General features: G+C 42.9%; 1 pseudogene; it reads right to left on the bottom strand.

Annotated features, from left to right (window-relative positions):
- Nucleotides 1–17,393, bottom strand: part of LOC123586627 — a 59,129-nt pseudogene extending 41,736 nt beyond the window's left edge.
- Nucleotides 17,394–18,496: the final 1,103 nt, after the last annotated feature.

The raw sequence follows: 18,496 nt of genomic DNA, 5'->3' as shown, positions 1-18,496 counted from the left end.
CTTTCTTTCCTTTCTTTCTTTCCTTTCTCTCTTTCTTTCTTTCTTTCTTTCTTTCTTTCTTTCTTTCTTTCTTTCTTTCTTCTTTCTTTCCTCTTTATTTTCTTTCTTTCCTCCTTTCTTTCCTTTCTTTCTTTTCTCCTTTCTCTTTCTTTCTTTCTTTCTTTCTCTTTCTCTTTCTTTCTTTCTTTCTTTCTTTCTCTCTTTCTTTTTCTCCTCTTTCTTTTCTTTCTTTCTTTTCTTTCTTTTCTTTTCTTTCTTTCTTTCTTTCCTCCTTTCTCTTTCCTCCTTTCTTTCTTTCTCTTTCTTTCTTTCTTTCTTTCCTCCTTTCTTTCTTTCTCTCTCTTTCTTTCCTTCTTTCTTTCTTTCTCTTTCTTCATTTTTTTCTAAGTTTTTATTTATTTATTTTGGGAGAGAGAGCAAGCAGGGGAGGGACAGAGAGAGTGGACAGAGAGAATCCCAAGCAGGCTCTGAACTGTCAGTGCAGAGCCTGATGTGGGCTCAAACTCACAAACTGTGAGATGGTGACCTGAGCCAAAACCAGGAGTCGGACGCTTAACTGACTGAGCCACCCAGGTGATCCATCCAGGGCAGTTTTGAACCGGGGGCCCGAGAACAAGTGTTTCAATCTCCCTGGTGGTAATATTAGGTAAAAGAGCAGCAAGGGGGTTAGGTGAGAGCATAAAAGCGAAGAGAGAAGCAGGGAAAGTGAGTGGGTGAGGAAGTGCAAGGAGAGGAAACCCTTGCAGAATTTGAGTTCTGGCATCAGTTATGCTTGAGGCACAGCGGAATCACAGAGCTCCCAAATTTTTCCTATGTGAGCAAAGGAGGGGTTGTTTTGGTCTTGTTTTGTTTTGCTTAATGTAGTTTGAGTTGGTCGGGTTTCACTGAGCTAGGTTTCCGTCTGTAAGGGAAAGGATCCCGATAGAATACTCAGTGGAGGAGTGATAGAGTCCAGGAAACTCAAGTTTGACTGATCTTCCTTCTAACTATGGGTCAGGGGTTCCCCAGTGCTAAAAATGCCATCAAATAATTGATAAGTCACTGTTACATATTGCTTAGAATGTGTACAAAATCCTTTCACGCATCAATGTTATCCTGGTGTCTCGTGGTTAATGCTTCCCAAAGAGTGTTTTATGGAACCATATGTACTAAAAATGATCTACCAGGGAAATTAATAAGGATTAAAAAAAAACTCTGGGAAATGCTGAATGTTATCTCTTGGAGGCTCATAATAATATAGACGAACATATTAAAGGCTCTAAGAAGTCTTGCATCGAGTAAAACTTTAGTCAGATAATCTACCAAAATAATTAATGGGATTTAGATGTACGGAAGAAAGTTCTGGGGCGCCTGGGTGGCTCAGTTCACTAAGCGTCAGACTCCGGCTCAGTGTGTGATCTCACGGTTCAGTGAGTTCAAGTCCCACATTGGGCTGTGTGCTGAGAGCTCAGAGCCTGGAGCCTGCTTCAGATCCTCTGTCTCCCTCTCTCTGCTTCTCCCCTGCTCACACTCTGTCTTTCTCAAAAATAAATAAAACATTGAAAAAAAAGCTCACCTTCACTTATACTAAGTAAACGCAAATTTAAACACCCCATTTTAACCAATTAGATTGGCAAATATAAAAAATTATGTTACTACACTGCTTTGGAATGAGGATGTGAGGAAACCGGCAGTGGCATGCATGGTTGCTGGCGGTATAAACTGCTCTATCATCTTTGGAGGACAACTGACAATAATTGACAAAAATGCACACACAGGGGCACCTGACTGGCTCAGTCAGTGGAGCATGGGATTCTTGACCTCGGGGTTGTGAGTTCGAGCCCCACACTGGGTGTAGGGATTACTTAAAAAAATACAATAAAACCTTAAAAAAAATACACACACACGTTGACCCCTCCATTCTACTTCTAGAATGCTATTTTAGAGATACGTTTTTACATTTGCACATTCATTTCAGCCTTTTTTTTTCCTAGCCAAAGACTTGAAATAACCCAAATGACCACCAGCATCGCACCAGTTGTATGAATTACGTATGATTCATCCGTAAAGTGGAAGAATATGTGGCCATTAAAAAAAAAAATGAGACGGATCTAAACCAGGGTTTCTCAATGGCGGCACTGCTGTTGTTTCGGGCTAGATAATCCATTGTTGTAGGAGGCGGTCCTGTGCATAGTAGGACGTCTAGCAGCACCCCTGAACTCTAGCTGCCAGCAGCACCCACAGCAAAAAGTCTCTAGACGCCACCCCTGTTGACTGCTACTGATCTAAATGAACTAATATTTCCCCCAAGATATAGTCAGTGAACAAAGGAAGGTACAGAAATATGTATGCTGTGCTATCATTTGTGTAATGATAGCTCCAGAAAGATACACCAGAAACTGGTAACAATTCTTGATTCTGTGAAGAACTGGGGGACAGAAGGTGAAGTGAGAAGAAATTCATTCTGTGCTCTTTTCTACCGCCTGAATATGTATCCATGTATTTGCATTACTTTTTAAAGAAGCCTAGAAATTGGTTTAACTTTGTTCAACCCAACAGCTCCTAAAATATATAATGCCACGATTTCTTTTCCTCTGAATAACATCCAGCATGTAATTTGAAAAATATTTCTCGGGTTCACTTGCATTGAATCGTTTTTGAGCATCAAATAGCTTTTCTTGTTTGAGTTTAGGAAGGTCCTAGTTTTAGAAGACTTTCATCTGAGAAATACAGGGTAGCCGGTTTTATGGACTTGACTTAAGCAGAAGGACTGTAACTGAGTTCAGTTATGCCAACAGGCTAAAGGTTTATTAGTCTTGCCTGCCTTCCAAAAAACTCTGCTGATGCAAATAAAGTTGTTCTTTCCACACAGCATTTGCTTTTAGCTGGCCTGACATTCTTTCCTTCCTCTGTTTCCTATAAACCTGGCTTCCAGTTGTTTTGCATCGATATTTCAGTGCTTGCTCGCATCCTTGCTGAACTCTTTGCTGTTTGCGATGAACGGTGGTACTTTCTTATCAGAAAAACCACTTGCTGAGGGTATAGTAAGCGTCTGGCACTATAAAAGACACTTTGTGAACACGATTTCTGTGACAACAACCTCAAAGAGGTCATATTCTTGTTCACCTTCTTCTGATGAGGAAGCTGAGATTCCCAAAGTGATTTGCCCATTACTCCCCTTTGAAGGGATGGAGCCAGGAGTCAAACCCACACCTGTTGCCATCCCAAAAGCCTGTGCTCTTTCTACCCAGTTCTGATTCCTTACTCGATTCTGCTGTCTTAGCTCTTCTCTTTCCTCAACAGTTATTTTTCTGCTGCTTTAAATGCATCTCGAGCAAGATTTTTCCAATTCTTCAAGGATTGTGCTAAAAACAGTCAGAGGTTGATAAAAATGCTACTAATGTATGCTATAACAAAGCTGTGTTGTCGAGATTCAAGCCTTATCCCTTATCCTCTGTTACATTTTGAAACAAATTTGCAAGAAAACCCTGCATAGTTTGAGCCTGCTATTATTTTAATCTCAGTTGACGAGATACAAGAGCCCAAACTGATTAAATTAGAATGCAATTTAGAACTGACAAACTTGCACGTCTAAAGGAATAAAATGTACTATTTTTCATATATGACTTCTAAATATTCCAGCTGTCCAAGATACATTTGCGTGTCTGCAGTTATTTGCCAAGTGAATTGTCTTTGTTCCCCAGAATAAGGAGGATTTATTCATCTCTGCATTAATGAATCTCGACCAAATATTCATTGTTCACACAAATTTGTGTAACTCTTCAAAGGGCTGAGATACAAATGCCTTTTGTTTAGCAACAAAGGCAATCAACTGGGCCTAATGTTAATAGTTTCCTCATCCAGATACTTTTAACAAGATACACAGTCCATTAAACTCTTGTTTGAGGCCTCGGGCATAAGATGAGAATTTTTCAGCAATTAGTTTGGCAGAATTTCTTGCTTTTGAGATCCCTGAAGCAACCAGTTAAAAACCAGCAACGGCTAATTGGATAGTTTCCATTGTGTTTCTTCTAACTTTACTTTATCAGGCCCTTCCTTTACCACTTTTTAGCTATTTTAGCCCCCTTTAGCGGTTTCCAAAGTACCTTCAGAAGGAAGCTAGTCCCAAGAGGTGTTCTGTAATAAAAGAGGTTCATAATCAATTAAATTTGGGAGATTCTGCATTCTACAGCTCCTTTTTGGATAGCTGTAATATGCATGAGGGGTCCCATAGTGAAGAAATGTGTATAATCTAGTTTTTCTGAAATGTGTTTAGCCAAGGCCACCCTCTCTTTTTTCTGTTTCTCCCTCTCTTTTTAAGCAACACCCAGGTACTGTGGTGGAAAACACTGACTTTGGCCATTGCAAGATCAAGAGGACGGTTTACTCCCTAAGTCCTTCTTGTAGTGAGACCATTGGGAGTTTTGGGAGATGCAAAATTTCGGTGCATTTTTCAGTTAAGAAACCAATATTGACATGTTATTATTAACCAAAGTCCACATCCTATTCAAGTTTCTATATTTTTTACCTAATCCTTCTTCTGTTCCAGGATCCCATCCAGGGACCACATTACGTCATCACGTCTCCTTAGGCTCCTCTTTGCTGTGTCACTTTCTCAAACCAGACTTACTGTTCATGACCTTGACAGTTTTGAGATGTACTGTTTGCAATTGTTTAATTTTCTCCTTATCCCTCTTGCTATCTCCTTCGTGGCAGTGAATCCGTGGGGTGACTTCTACAGCCTGGCATAAACTTGTGCACAAACTCCCCCAGACTGGGAACATGCAATCCTGGAGCTGGGCGAGCCAGGAGCGCAAGCAAATGCTTAAATGTGCCAGAGTGCAGACAGCATTGCAAGTGTGTTACTAGACTTTTTGCTCGGGCCGCTTTGCTTTGTGCTTTCCTGCTTTCTCTTTTTTATCTTCTTTTGTTACTAGTAAGTGCCTTGGAGGTGAGGAAATGAGATTTTTCAGCTTCTCACATCCCTCTGTGAGTCCTGTTTAGATTAAATCTCTCCCTCTGTATCAAGTGCACATTCAGAAAAGACAAAGCCCCGTGGGACTTGACTTTGGCAAACACTTGCTCGCTTGTGGTCTTCATCTCTGGTCTTTGTGTTAAAATGGAGAAATGCTTTGCTAGGCTTTTTCTGGTATTTTAACAATCCCTATTCCTGTGCTCAGAAATCTTGCTGTGAGTTCCCTAGGCACCGTGGATAAAACCAGATTTCTCTGGTATTTACCATCACTAGGACTTTTCTTTCTATCAATAAAATAAGACTTATGTTAACCCAGTGAATGTGATGGCTTTTTAATTTTGAAAAATAACGTCCACGTCTTTTTCTCCCCAGCACTTTCCTTGTTAATTATTACATTCTTTCAACATTAAGGTTTTAGTGCTAAAATTGCTGTTTCTTTCTTTTTTCAGCGATCCAGGGACCTCTCTTCAATAGTTCTGACTCCTCAGTTTGTTTGCTAGGACAGCCCAATTTTGCCAAGAGTTTTGGATTCATCTCTGTCCACCGGTAAGTTTCTAAGTTGAGTTAATACTAAACTATGTCAACAACAGTTGCCTGATTAATAATCATCTTCTCCAACTGGTGTCATTAGCTCTTGTTGCCATCTTGTCAAAACTTAGGCTTTCTTGACAAAGACATGGTAGGATTGTGTCAAATGTGGGGAAAGCAGGGGACTTATACATTTCCGTTAAATCTTTTCCTGACCTTTAATGGATTTGCTCATTTGGAACAACTCTATTTACGACTTCACTTATCCTTCTTCCTGCCTCCTTTTCTTCTCTTGCTCTTTTCTTTCTCCTCCTCACCTACTTCCACCTTCTCCTTCCTCCCTCCTCTATGCTAAGATATGATTAAGTCAAATAAAATAAAAGTGTGAAGCATGGGGTGCACTTGGAAAGTTCTCGGGGAGTATTTGCAGTTTGTTAATCCAATGGAATTTCTGACCCGGGGTTGCATCTGGGGATGGGCTGCAGGTAGGGGAAGGGAAAGAGGTTTGGTTGGGTATTTCTGAGTGAGGAATCTTCTGTCATTATTCGCTTATAGCAGGGATTGGCAAACTTGTCCCCGTAAAGGGCCAGATAGGAAATATTTTAGGCCATGCAGACCATACAGCCTTTGTTGTGACTATTCAGCTCCGTCTTGTAACAGCAAAGCAGCTGGAGATAATATGCAAATGAGTGAGCTTGGCTGTCTTCCAATAAAACTATTTATGGACACCAAAGTTTCAATTGTATATGATTTTCATTTGTCATGAAATAGTATTCTTTTTTCTTTTTTTCTTTTGTCAACTATTTAAAAATGTAAAGACCATCCTTATTTGGGGCGTCATATAAAAATGGGGAGAGATGAATTTAGCCTGCAGGTTCCAGCTTGTTGACCCCTTGGCCATGCCAAGATCTCCCTTATTATCAGCCAACCATCCAACAATCAAATAACAAATAGCAGTGAACCATGGGGCAGGGTTCAAGGAAAGAAAGGCAGGTTTTCTGGGGAGGACTGTGTCATCCGGGTGGATAAGGGGGAGGGTGCTCCAGGAGGAGGGACAGAGCTTTGAATGATGTCTTGTGCCTGCTAAGCTAGAGGATGAGGTCTGATGGAGCCGCTGATGTGGGAACATTGGCAGCTCACAGGCATCTCCACACCAAAAACATCCTCCCCTTTATAAAGTACTCCCCATTGGCCAGCCACTCTCACTGGAATGCCTGACAAAGTCCTCACTCTCCCATGCAGTCTGTGCGATAGTCCCTCTGTAAGAGATACAGAGCTGATGAACACCTTGCCAGAGTTACAGAGCTGGAATGTGACAGAACCAGGATTTGAACTGTAGCCTGACTGACTCATGGCTTCCTTCCTCCCCCCCCAACTCTCTTCTGGCTCTTCTAGGAAAGAGTGCAGAAAATGAGGGCAGTTATTGTCCCCATAACCTCATCCTGCTAGAGCTGCCCCAAAGCAAGCCTTACCGTGCTAAATAAGAAACAGCTCTTAAAAACCAGCCAGTACCTATAAGGATCAGCAGCCCCTCCGAGCTGCTGACTTCTTCCACCGGCCACTTCAAGAAAGGAGGCAAAGAGTATAATGGGAGAGAACACTTGATATTGACCCCTGGCTCGGTTGTTTACTATCTGTGTGATTTACTTAGCTCCCTGAGCCCCAGTGTCCTGATCTGAAAAATGAGGAATAAGAGAGTAACTGCCTTCCAGGCTTCTAAGAATTTAATGAGGTGATACATACAAGCCACTGACATAGTGCCTATCACAAGTAGGCACTCAATTGATGCTGGTATCATTGTTTGCTCATTCAGTCTATAAACATCTATTGAATGGCCAGTAGGTACCCGGCACCCTGTAAGCATGGGGATAAACATGAGTTGGACAGTTTCTGCCTCCAAGGAGCTGACAGTCTCATAGAGCAACAGGCGTATAAGCAATATGCTTGCCAAAGTGCCACAGAAAGATATGGGGCCAGAGCGAGAGAACAAAGGAAGGAGTGGGTATTTCTAGGCGAATGGGAGAAGGGGCACAGAACAGGCTCCAGAGAGGAGGCAGCAGAGTTTATATCCAGGCAACTCAATTCCTGTGCAATTCCTGTGGCTGATCACTCACCAACATAAATCTTGTCTCATGGATAACATTTAAATCACCGCACTTTTCCTAAACGCATTTAAAAAATACCTATGCAAATTTTGGAAAGCAAAACAGGAAACCAAATTACAGGCAAGGGAAAAGCACTCCTTCCTTCTCAAGTCTCTTGTGCTGGTTACAGGCAACATGGGAAGTTTCCTGCCAGGATGTTGACCAGAGGGAGGAACAGCCTGACCAAGAGTCATTTGTTCCTCAGGAGTTTCTTTAAAAAGAAGCTGATTTCATTTTTCACATTCTCTGTGGCCTTGGGAAACACCTCCTACAGAAATAGAAATATCCAAAAGAGATATGGGGAGAAATGATTCCTTCTGGGTCTTAACTGTCCATATGCGACAATGGCAAGCTGCCTTTGAGCCTGCACAGAATTTTTACATAAAGCACATTTATAGCGCAAGGGGGCTGGGGCAGGCCGCCCGAGTTTGTGTTCTGGCTCCCCCATTTAATAAGTATGTGACCTTGTGGCTATTGGGAGAAATCAATGAGATCAGACATGTAAAGTGGCGGCCACGGCATCTGGCCCAAGAAATGTAAACACTTTATTATTCATTTTATCCCCCTTAGAATTAATCCATTGCAGCCTGTGAGGCTGAACACGAGCCACTCACCTCCCTCATGTGGTTTTGTACTCCTGATCACTCTGCCCTTTCCTTGGTTAAATATGTCACTTTCCCCCCACCTCATCTTTCCACCACTGTTTCTTTACCATGACCAGCTCTCATTCCCCCACTGCATCTGGTCTAAATTCTACTCATCCTCTGCATCTCAGCTCAAACGTTGATCAGGGAAGCCTTCCCTGACCTCCTGGTCTAGGTTAGGTGCCCTGGTGAATGCACCCATAGGTCCAGGTGCACTATGATTGTGACACCCGTAGTTACTCGTTTACAATCAATTTCCCAACAGAATGTAAGATACAAGAGAGCAGGAACCGTATCTGTCTCACTCACTAGCCCCCAGCATCTAGCTTGGTACCTGGAGTATAATGCCATTCTGTTGAGAGGGAGGCAGGTAAAAACTATTATCCCTCTCACAGATGAAGAAACCAAGAGCCCAGAGAGTGTAAGAGACAGATTTATGATCACACAGTCAGGGATCATCTCAGGAGCCAGGACTTGAATCTTGGACTTATGACATCAGACAGAGTGTTACTTCCCGGAAAAAGCCCCACGTGAAGCCTTTGTTTAGGGTGCCTGGACTCTCATTCGTCTCCTCTACAAAGGTACAGAAGTGTCAAAGGCTGGAGACGAAGCCACAGAAATATTGGGGAACCATGCCTTTTTGCAAGTGAAAATCCCCACTTGTCAGTCTCAGGCAGGGTCTGTCTTCAACTGCTTCCATTCTTACTGATAACACCTGTCCCAAGGATTTCTCCTGCTTCCTGCTTCTTTCCAGGGTCCTAATGACTCTTCACCTCGAGCCCCTCCCTAGACTGATTTGTGGCAGCGCAGAAGCTCCGCATCCCACCCCGTTTCAGCCCCTAGTGTTCCTCAGACCAGCATACAGTCTACCTTTGGTTTTTAAGGCTTTCTGACTCCCTGACTTTCACCCTTTCCTGTCACTTCTCATTTGCGGGGGCTGTCCTGAATGCTCCCACCCCCACCCACATGCCTACGTAGTTGATGGGGGAAGGCAGGGAAGAAGGGATCAGTTATGGTGCCACTCAAGGTTAAGTTCATAGAAGAAAGTTTTGTAATGTAACTCAAAATCAGAAAGGAGACACATTTTTATAGTATAATAAAGTTCAAAATTAGGTTAACAGGAAAGACGTAGGATCTCGTGGGTGCAAAGGGCAGAAGATTAACCAGAAAGTTGATACCTTTAGTGAGAGCCACCAGTGGAGGGGGGACCTCATGTGGAGACAGTCTAGCTAGAGAAATAGTAACATGGGCTTCTGGGTGAAGTTCCCTCCCCAGAGAAGAGTTGCACACACTTCCTCCAGGTCAGAGATAAGGATTCTGTCACTGAGGACCTTATGGTCATATGGTCAAGCCCACACATTCAGGCCAGACTACACTCTATATGGCCATGGGTATTTTAAGTGGTGATCCTTCCCTAGTATCCTGCTCACATAAATTTCCAAAAACTCACTTCCCCCTTTGGTGAACACAGGCTTCCAGTCAGCTCCTCTAAACTATTTTTCCTCTTCTGTTTAGACAGAATCCATGAGGCAAAGAACTCTTGGCTGATCTGGAGGAATGGAATTAAGAAGTAAATCAAGTGTCAGTTATAAAACTTAAAAAAGCTCTAGCAAAGTAGTGTAAGGAGGGGCACCTGGGTGGTTCAGTTGGTTATGTGTCCGACTCTTGATTTCGGTTCAGGTTTGATCTCACGGTTGTGGGATTGAGCCCTGTGTTGGGCTCTGTGCTGAGAGCACAAAGCCTGATTGGGATTCTCATTCTCTCTCTCTCTCTCTCTCTCTCTCTCTCCCTCTCTCTCTGCCCCTCCCCCTCACATACTCTGTCTCTCTCACAAACAAACAAACAAACCCAACTCCCCCCACCCCTGCCCAAACCAAAGTAGTGTAAGTAATAAGATTATGTGCTGCTGGAGATGCTCAACCACCAAGTATGTGGTAATCAGATAAGACACCACCCAAGAGAGATCCCAGGGAGAATAGATGGGGCAAGCTATGATAGAAAGCAGTGTGGTCTTTAAAAAAGAAATCCTTCTACTGGCCGCACCCATGGGGAATCTATTCGCTATAGACCTTTCTGTTGATGGTGCTGTGCTGGGCATAATTCCCAACCCCAGGTTCTCTGGGGATACCCTGCAAGCCTGAGATCAGAAAATGAACAGATCTTAATCTACTTTAATTCCAATTTGGAAAGTGGTAGGATGTACTCACACAAAACCAAATGAGAACAGATCTTGATTGGCTATAAAAACATTATTTATCTTGGAACGTTGACCACATAGCATCATACTTGTTGGCCTCATAGCAGTTTTTGATTTAAACATGTCTATGTAGATATCTAAAAATCCTGTCTATGCTATGATCACGCCCTTTAAAAAATTTTTGGCACTTCGAGCCCTTTGGTACTGCACCATCTTTTCATTATATGGAGACTAAAGAAAGGCTGTATTCATTCCTCTCTTTGGTTAGTGGACATCTGGGAGTTCTGGGAAGAACTAGGAATGATCCCTGGAGAATGACACTCGGGCAGCTGATAAGAAAGCTGGGAACGTCAGAGCAAGTGGCAGGCCCTGAAAACGGAAAAGAGAAAACAAAGTTTGGGAAAAGAAAATGTGATCGGTGTCAAGGAAGAAGTAACTTGACTTCATTTATTCCTTACTTCAACAAGTATTTTAAACAATTGAGTGAGTGCGGCACTGAGCTAAGAACTATTAGAGGTGGGGTGGGAGATGACAAGAAAGGAAATAGAAAGTACGTTTAAAACGTGGTCCTTGATATCAGGAGGCTACAATTTACGAGGCGATGGCAACTAATTACGCAAGACTGTATCTAATTATTCTTGCCACTGCAAAGGGCTCTGTTTCGAGAACTAGAAGAGAGGAGAGACTAAACAATAAAATCTACAGCAAACTGATCAGCAGTGGATTGTATTGGTTTCTTTCCATGCCAAGAGGCCTTGGCCATTCAATTCCACAAATAACTATGGAGCATTCATCCTAAACAAGAGTTGCGCTGAGGGTATAGAGATTACCCAGATGAATAAACATACTTTCTATTTTCACAATACTTGCTATCTAGGATGGGGATAAAAGAAGGACAGAAATGACGAAAAGCCATCACAGGATGTAACTGTCAGGTGAGAGATATACAGTGCTATATGGACGCAGCGTGGAGAGAGGGGTCCCATCCTGTCGAAGGAAAGGAGGGAAATCTGCTTGGGAAAGATGATATTTGAGATGGGCCTTGAAAGAAACAGAGAACATTGAGAGGCAGAGACAGGGATAAACATTTCCGGAGAACAGGGGCCATTCAAGCCAAGAAGAGGGAGTTGGTGGAAGAAAGAGAAGGTTGGAGATCTTTAAGAGAACATTTATCAGCTACATGACGGACAAAATGTAGGGAAGGAAAAAAGAATGAAAAAAAAATTAAAAATATTTTTAAGGGGCATCCGGGTGGCTCAGTTGGTTTAGTGTCTGACTTTGGCTCAAGTTACAATCTCATGGTTCGGTTTGTGAGTTTGAGCCCCAGATTGGGCTCTGTGCTGACAGCTCAGAGCCTGGGGCCTGCTTTGAATTCTGTGTCTCCATTACTCTTTGCCCCTCCCCTGCTCATGCACTGTCATTCTCTCTCTCTCAAAAATAAACATTAAAAAAATTTTAAAAATATTTTTAATAGGTGAATGAGAGTTAGTAGAACAGAATTTTATTTTTTGTATTGCTGAGGGTTCGTAGTTTGATTGCAAGTAACAAAGTTCTCCAAAGAAAGACTCACACAAAATATGAGATTATTTCTGTCTGGTGTGAAGGTCTGGTTAGGCAGGGTGGGCTGCTATGACATGTCTGTGAAGTCCTCAAGACCCCAGGCCCCTTTGGCTCCCTGCTCTACCATCCCTAGGGGTGGCCGGTCTCCTCATGGCCCAGGCTGGCCACATCCGGGTCCTGGCAGCAAGACGGGGGAAGGGTCAAAGGAAAGAGAGGGCAAAGAGCAGACCCGGGATGTCTCTTAAGGAAAATTCCTGGAAGGTTGCACATGATACTACCCTCCTCTGCATCTTATTAGTCAGAACTTAGCAACAGGGAGACATCTAGCAAGGGAAACTAAGAAATGAGGCGTGCTGCCTAGGTATCCATAATTCCAGATGAAAAAACTAGGGATTCTGTTACTGGGGGAGACAAGAAAGGATATTGGGGCTTCACTGGCTCTCCCTGCCATAATGTCATTAAAAAAAGTAAGGCTAATCTTACTTTCTGTTCTATCAATATGCTATAATTTCATAACGGCTAAAAAATATTCTCCAGATCTTAATGAAAAGGATTTTTTTTAAGTTTATTTATTTCGAGAAAGCACAAGCAGACAAGGAACAGAGAGAGAGGGAGAGAGAATCCTAAGCAGGCTCTGCACTGCAAGCCCAGAGCCAAATGTGGGGCCGAAATCTGGAGTCGGTTGCTTAACCAACTGAGCCACCCAGGTGCCCCCAGAGTTCTTTTTTAAAGGAAAATAAATCTTTGATCATCATTACCGTGTTAATTTCAGCGAATGATAAACCAACAACGGGAGCCATATGAAAACTCCACACTTGCTCGACAGAAGTACAGCTTTGTGGCCACTTCTACACGCATTGCTTTGACTCCGAGCCCCAACAGCCAACTCCCTTCATTCACCTTAGCAACCTCGCCCATCCTGGGGCATCTCTCTCCTCTCGTGTCCCCCTTGCCCGCCAATGCCTGAAGAATCCTCTGAGGGCATTGGAGAGAACATGTAACGGTGCTGAACATGTAACTCGTGGCTCTCCGATGCCCTCTCCAACCTTTAACACATCTCCTTGGGTTGGTCTCCCAGGATTTGTCCAAATCTTACCTACTTCAAAAACTCAACCAGATTTTCCTTGGAGATATTGCTACTGCATCCTGGTATTTTGGGGCAAATGTTAAAAGTGCTCTCCTCTTTCACCCTATGACTTCTGCCACTTGTTACTATCACTAGATGACAAGTGGTCTGCTCACCTAGGTAATATAACGGACCCTGATTTAAACAGAAGTGGGATTCCAATGGGAGTGTTAAGAATTCCAGACAGTAACATAGCTCTGTTTAAACGTATTAAAACTATATTTAAAATGTAAACATATGTTCATTATTAACATGAGCAAATAAACCAATGTACCAACTAGAAAAAAATTTTTAACCATTCTTTCTCTTTCTTGAATTTCGTGATGGTAAGAACACTTAATATGAGGTCTACTCTCCTAACAAACTTTTTTTTTAAGTTTATTTATTTGGGAGGGAGGGAGGGGCAGAGAGAGAGGGAGAGAGACAGAGAGAGAATTCCAAGCAGGCTCTGCACTGTCAGCACGAAGCCTGACGTGGGGCTCAAACTCCTGAACCATAAGATCATGACCTGAGCCAAAGTTGGATGTTTAACTGTCAGAGACACCCAAGCGCCCCTACCCTCCTAACAAACTTTTTTTAAAAAAAAAATTTTTTTAACATTTATTTATTTTTGAGACAGAGAGAGACACGGCATGAACGGGGGAGGGGCAGAGAGAGAGGGAGACACAGAATCGGAAGCAGGCTCCAGGCTCTGAGCCATCAGCCCAGAGCCCGATGTGGGGCTCGATCTCGTGGACCCCAGATCGTGACCTGAGCTGAAGTCGGACGCTCAACCGACTGAGCCACCCAGGCACCCCATAACAAACTTTTAAGTGTATAACACCATATTGTTAACTATAGACACTATGTTGGACAGGAGATCTATAAAATTTATTAATCTAGCATAACTATAGTTTCATTAAAAAAAATTTGGGGGGTGTAACTACAACTTTATAATTGTGGAAAAGCAACTCTCCTTTTGCCCCTCCCCCAGCATTTGCCACCATTCTACTCTCTGCTTCTGCATGACTACTTTAGACATTTCATGTAAGTGGAATCATGCACTATTTGTCCTGTGACTGGTTCATTTCACGCAGCATATTGTCCTCAAGGTCCATCGATGTTGTCACATATGACAGGCTTGCTTTCTTTTTTAAGGCGCAATATTATCCCATTTTGTGTATAAGCATTACTTTTTCTTTACTGGGATAAATCTCTTTTGACTCTGATATCAATCAGTTTTCATCTGTTTGTAATCCAGGAAGGTGTTGGAATTTTATTGTCATATCATCGCTGCTTTTCCGCTGCTATGATACTATCTGTAAGCCATTCATTCACTCAACAAATTTTTTTACCAGTGCCATTGGTGGGTGCTGGAGATACAGAAGGAAAAACGTTCCAGTTTTCATGGAGCTTAAATCCTGGAACAATGGTTCTTAGATACGGGTGATTTTGTTCCCCAGGGGGCGTTTGGCAATGTCTGGAGACACTTCTGGCTGTCACAGTTCAGGGGGTGTTACTGTCCTATAAGGTTAAAGACCCAGAATGCTACAAATGCAGCCGCATTTCTTGCCTCTTCCCTTTCCACACCGTCTACCTGCAGCTTTGCACAGCACTATGTTCTCACCTCCGAGCCCAAGAACTTCACGTATGCAGCTCCCTCCCTTCCCCACCTGGTTCATTTAAGATGATAATTGTTAGCACAAATGTTAAGGCATCAGGACACCAAGCATCTCTTCGATCTGTTCTTTAAGAGCCTCCACTTCCCCAAAGGCCTCTCCTATCGCTACCCCTGGCCCTTGGCTAAGAGGTATTGGTTATATTTAGTCTCTGTTCTGCTCTATATCTCAGCATCAAATGGCCAGATATTTCCATTATTGTTGTAGCCACTGCCGCGAGATTCTCCCTTGCCCTCTTATTTTCTCCCAGAGTTACTCTGTCACTGCAGGGCCCTGGTGCTCATCTGCAACCCTGGTCAGACCCTTTTTCTGGGGCCAGGAGCTGCCCCCACTCTCTCTCTTGCCCTGCTCTAGACAATTCCTAGAACTGCCCCCATTCTGCCTGTCAGTCCCACTGGCTCCCCACCTAAGCCTCAATACAGCTCAGCCTTCTGTTCTCTAGACCCTCCCGGGTTCCTCCCCAGCCTCAGCCTCTTTAGTGCTCCCCAAGAAGGCTCCGCTGAACCACTTCCTTTGTGTGGGCAAAAGGCAGCACCAGCAGGGAGGCTCGGGTCAGGTGGTCATTTGGGCAGAATGATTCTTGACTTCTCTAGAGTCGAAAGTGAATCTGTAAGGCAACATCGCTCTTGAAAACTCCCCTAATGTTTAGGAGACCTTACGAGACCAAGACAAAATTAACTTCTTTTGTCACAACCAAGCTTATTAGCTGACTTTGTGAAAATTTAATGCACATATAATACAGCAACCCATTGTACCTTTTTGATTTCCAAGCTGTGAAACTGTGGTGTGCAGGGATAATTTTTTGGCTTGTTTTGGTTTTTTGCTGAAGATATCATGGACCGATTTCTAGCCTCTTACCACACTTCGAAAGAAATTAATTTGTTTAAGTGGTTTTGGTCCTGCATTTTATCAAATGCCCACCACTCTCTCTTTCCTCTTCCTTGCTGCTATCAGTTGAGTATTTGTGAAAGGTGTGAGAGCAAAATGAACTACTTGTATCTACTCTAATTAATATTCAGTTAAAGTCGAACATTTCATTTTACTTTCAGTCTTCAAACTTAGCCTATAAATCTAGTCTACACATTTATAAATGTACTCTATTAGTAAGTATAGAAATTTTTATCTAAAAACAATTGTTGTGTTGATTAGTATTCAAGGGACTTATAAATTTAAAAAGATTAAGCTGCCTCAAACAATGGCCATGTAATTAAGGTTCCTAAAATATTTTCAACTACCCTTACAAACGTAATGTATTTGATCTCCTGAAACATTTCACATGCCTGAGGCCAACACAAACCTACAGAGTAAAATCTTCCTACATCTCAAGTAACTTTTATGAATCTAATAAAACTAATTTATACATGCAGTAACTTGGGTTCCCTTAAACACCCAAACCCTTTTCACAGACATTCAATTATTTTACAACTTTCAAGTGAAAAAAATCACACACACACACACACACACACACACACACACACACAGTTAGAGAGGGAGGGAGCCAAACCATAAGAGACTCTTAAAAACTGAGAATAGGGGCGCCTGGGTGGCGCAGTCGGTTGAGCGTCCGACTTCAGCCAGGTCACGATCTCGCGGTCCGTGAGTTTGAGCCCCGCGTCAGGCTCTGGGCTGATGGCTCAGAGCCTGGAGCCTGTTTCCGATTCTGTGTCTCCCTCTCTCTCTGCCCCTCCCCTGTTCATGCTCTGTCTCTCTCTGTCCCAAAAATAAATAAACGTTGAAAAAAAAAATTTAAAAACTGAGAATAAACTGAGGGTTGATGGGGGGTGGGAGGGAGGGGAAAGTGGGCAATGGGCATTGAGGAGGGCACCTGCTGGGGTGGGCACTGGGTGTTGTATGGAAACCAATTTGACAATAAATTTCATATGAAAAAAAAAGCACAAATTAAGTACCAGTTTATCATTTGAAAATGAAACCACAAGGCTAATTTGTTAAGAGTCTCTTAAACCCCTTAAATGACAAATGCAAATCAATGATTGCAATGGCTACAAAACTCACTCCTTGCACTTAACACTATGAGTGTGAGTGGCTTCGCCATCTGCATACTTTTTCTACATCTTCTGGGCAGAAGCAAAGTGACTTTAACCGGCCGCAGGGAGCAGGAAAGCACTCCAGGCAGGCTGGGTTATTTGGAACTGCAGTACAGATGATCACCAAGATGCATGAAACTGGGAATTTTTCCCGGCGAATTCTACTGAGCAACGGGTTGACACCCTGAGCTGCTGTGTCACCAGAGGAGGAATGTGCCGTGTGTCCCCAGAGTGCCCCTCCGAGTTCACCCTTATCTTACTTTTATCAGAGCCTCTCTCACTTTCTAACACATGATTTGGATAGATGTTAAGAGGATTCTCCAGGTCCCCCTGGAGCGTAGCCCATTTTCTCACCGAGCGGTCAGAGTCAGTTGGGTTTTCCATCCCTCTTCAGGTTATAAAACTCTCTGTGCCTTTTACTTTATTGTCATTTTCATTGTGGCGGAGACCAGTGAGGTCTTCATCAAACCTGTCCTCCTTCCCGGGCACAGAGCTAGATTGCATTTCAGATCGGCCCTGGCATTTAGGTGTGGCCATGTGGCTGACTGTTGGCCAATGAAGTATGGGTGGCCTGGCCCATAAACCTCCTTCCTCATGATCTTTTCGCTGCTGCAGGCTTCATGGCAGAGCAGCAGGGCAATCTTGGAAGCTACACGGGCAAGATGGTAGAGTTAGAAGTTGGAAGGAGTCTCGGGTAGAGGAGAACTCTATGCTCATCAGGAACATGCATTTTGAACTCAACCTGAGTGGAAACTAGACTTCAATTGAGATGCGCTTTGGGAATGATTATCTTAGTAAAAATGTCCACTAATCTCTATTTATCATGATCATAATGAGAATTCTTTAAGTTGGTGATAACAATCAATAAAATGAATGTTGAAAATTCACACAATGTTAGTTAACACTGCATGTCCTGAGTCAGTGCTGAGAGACACAAAGTGGGGGCATGGGGGACATTATTGGCCAGAGTCATTCTTGGCCATCATATGAAAATCTGACCTAATGAACTCATTCTTTTCTAATAGGAACTAATGTTGTAAGACTTGTGTACCGTTTTGGATACCCCACTTTTTTTTAAGCACCCGATAAAACAAAAATCAGCAGCTTATTGACAATTAAATCAGCTATAATTTTTATGGGATAAAAGCAAACCGATTGCTTAGCTCTAAATATTCTTGGTTCTATGATCAGACAGAAAATTTTTCCCAAGGGTCCTAATACACAGGAAACCACACGATTCAATGGACAGTATCCTTAACAGACAAAACAATATGTCAGCTACCCGTACTTTCCTAAACAGACGACAGGCACATGTTCAAGGGATTAATTTGAAAATGATTAAAAGTAGAGATTTTTTCTTCTTTTTTTTTTTTTTAAATTTTTTTTTTTTTTTCAACGTTTATTTTATTTTTGGGACAGAGAGAGATAGAGCATGAACGGGGGAGGGTCAGAGAGAGAGGGAGACACAGAATCGGAAGCAGGCTCCAGGCTCTGAGCTGCCAGCACAGAGCCTGACGCGGGGCTCGAACTCACGGACCGCGAGATCGTGACCTGGCTGAAGTCGGACGCTTAACCGACTGCGCCACCCAGGCGCCCCGAGATTTTTTCTTCTAAAAAATAGAAATGTCTTTAAAATTTTA

The sequence above is a fragment of the Leopardus geoffroyi genome, chromosome C3 (genome assembly GCF_018350155.1).
Source record: "Leopardus geoffroyi isolate Oge1 chromosome C3, O.geoffroyi_Oge1_pat1.0, whole genome shotgun sequence".
In the NCBI taxonomy this organism is placed as follows: Eukaryota; Metazoa; Chordata; class Mammalia; order Carnivora; family Felidae; genus Leopardus; species Leopardus geoffroyi.
Note: the sequence above shows the minus strand (reverse complement) of the source record. Positions and strands in the feature narration are given on the sequence as shown.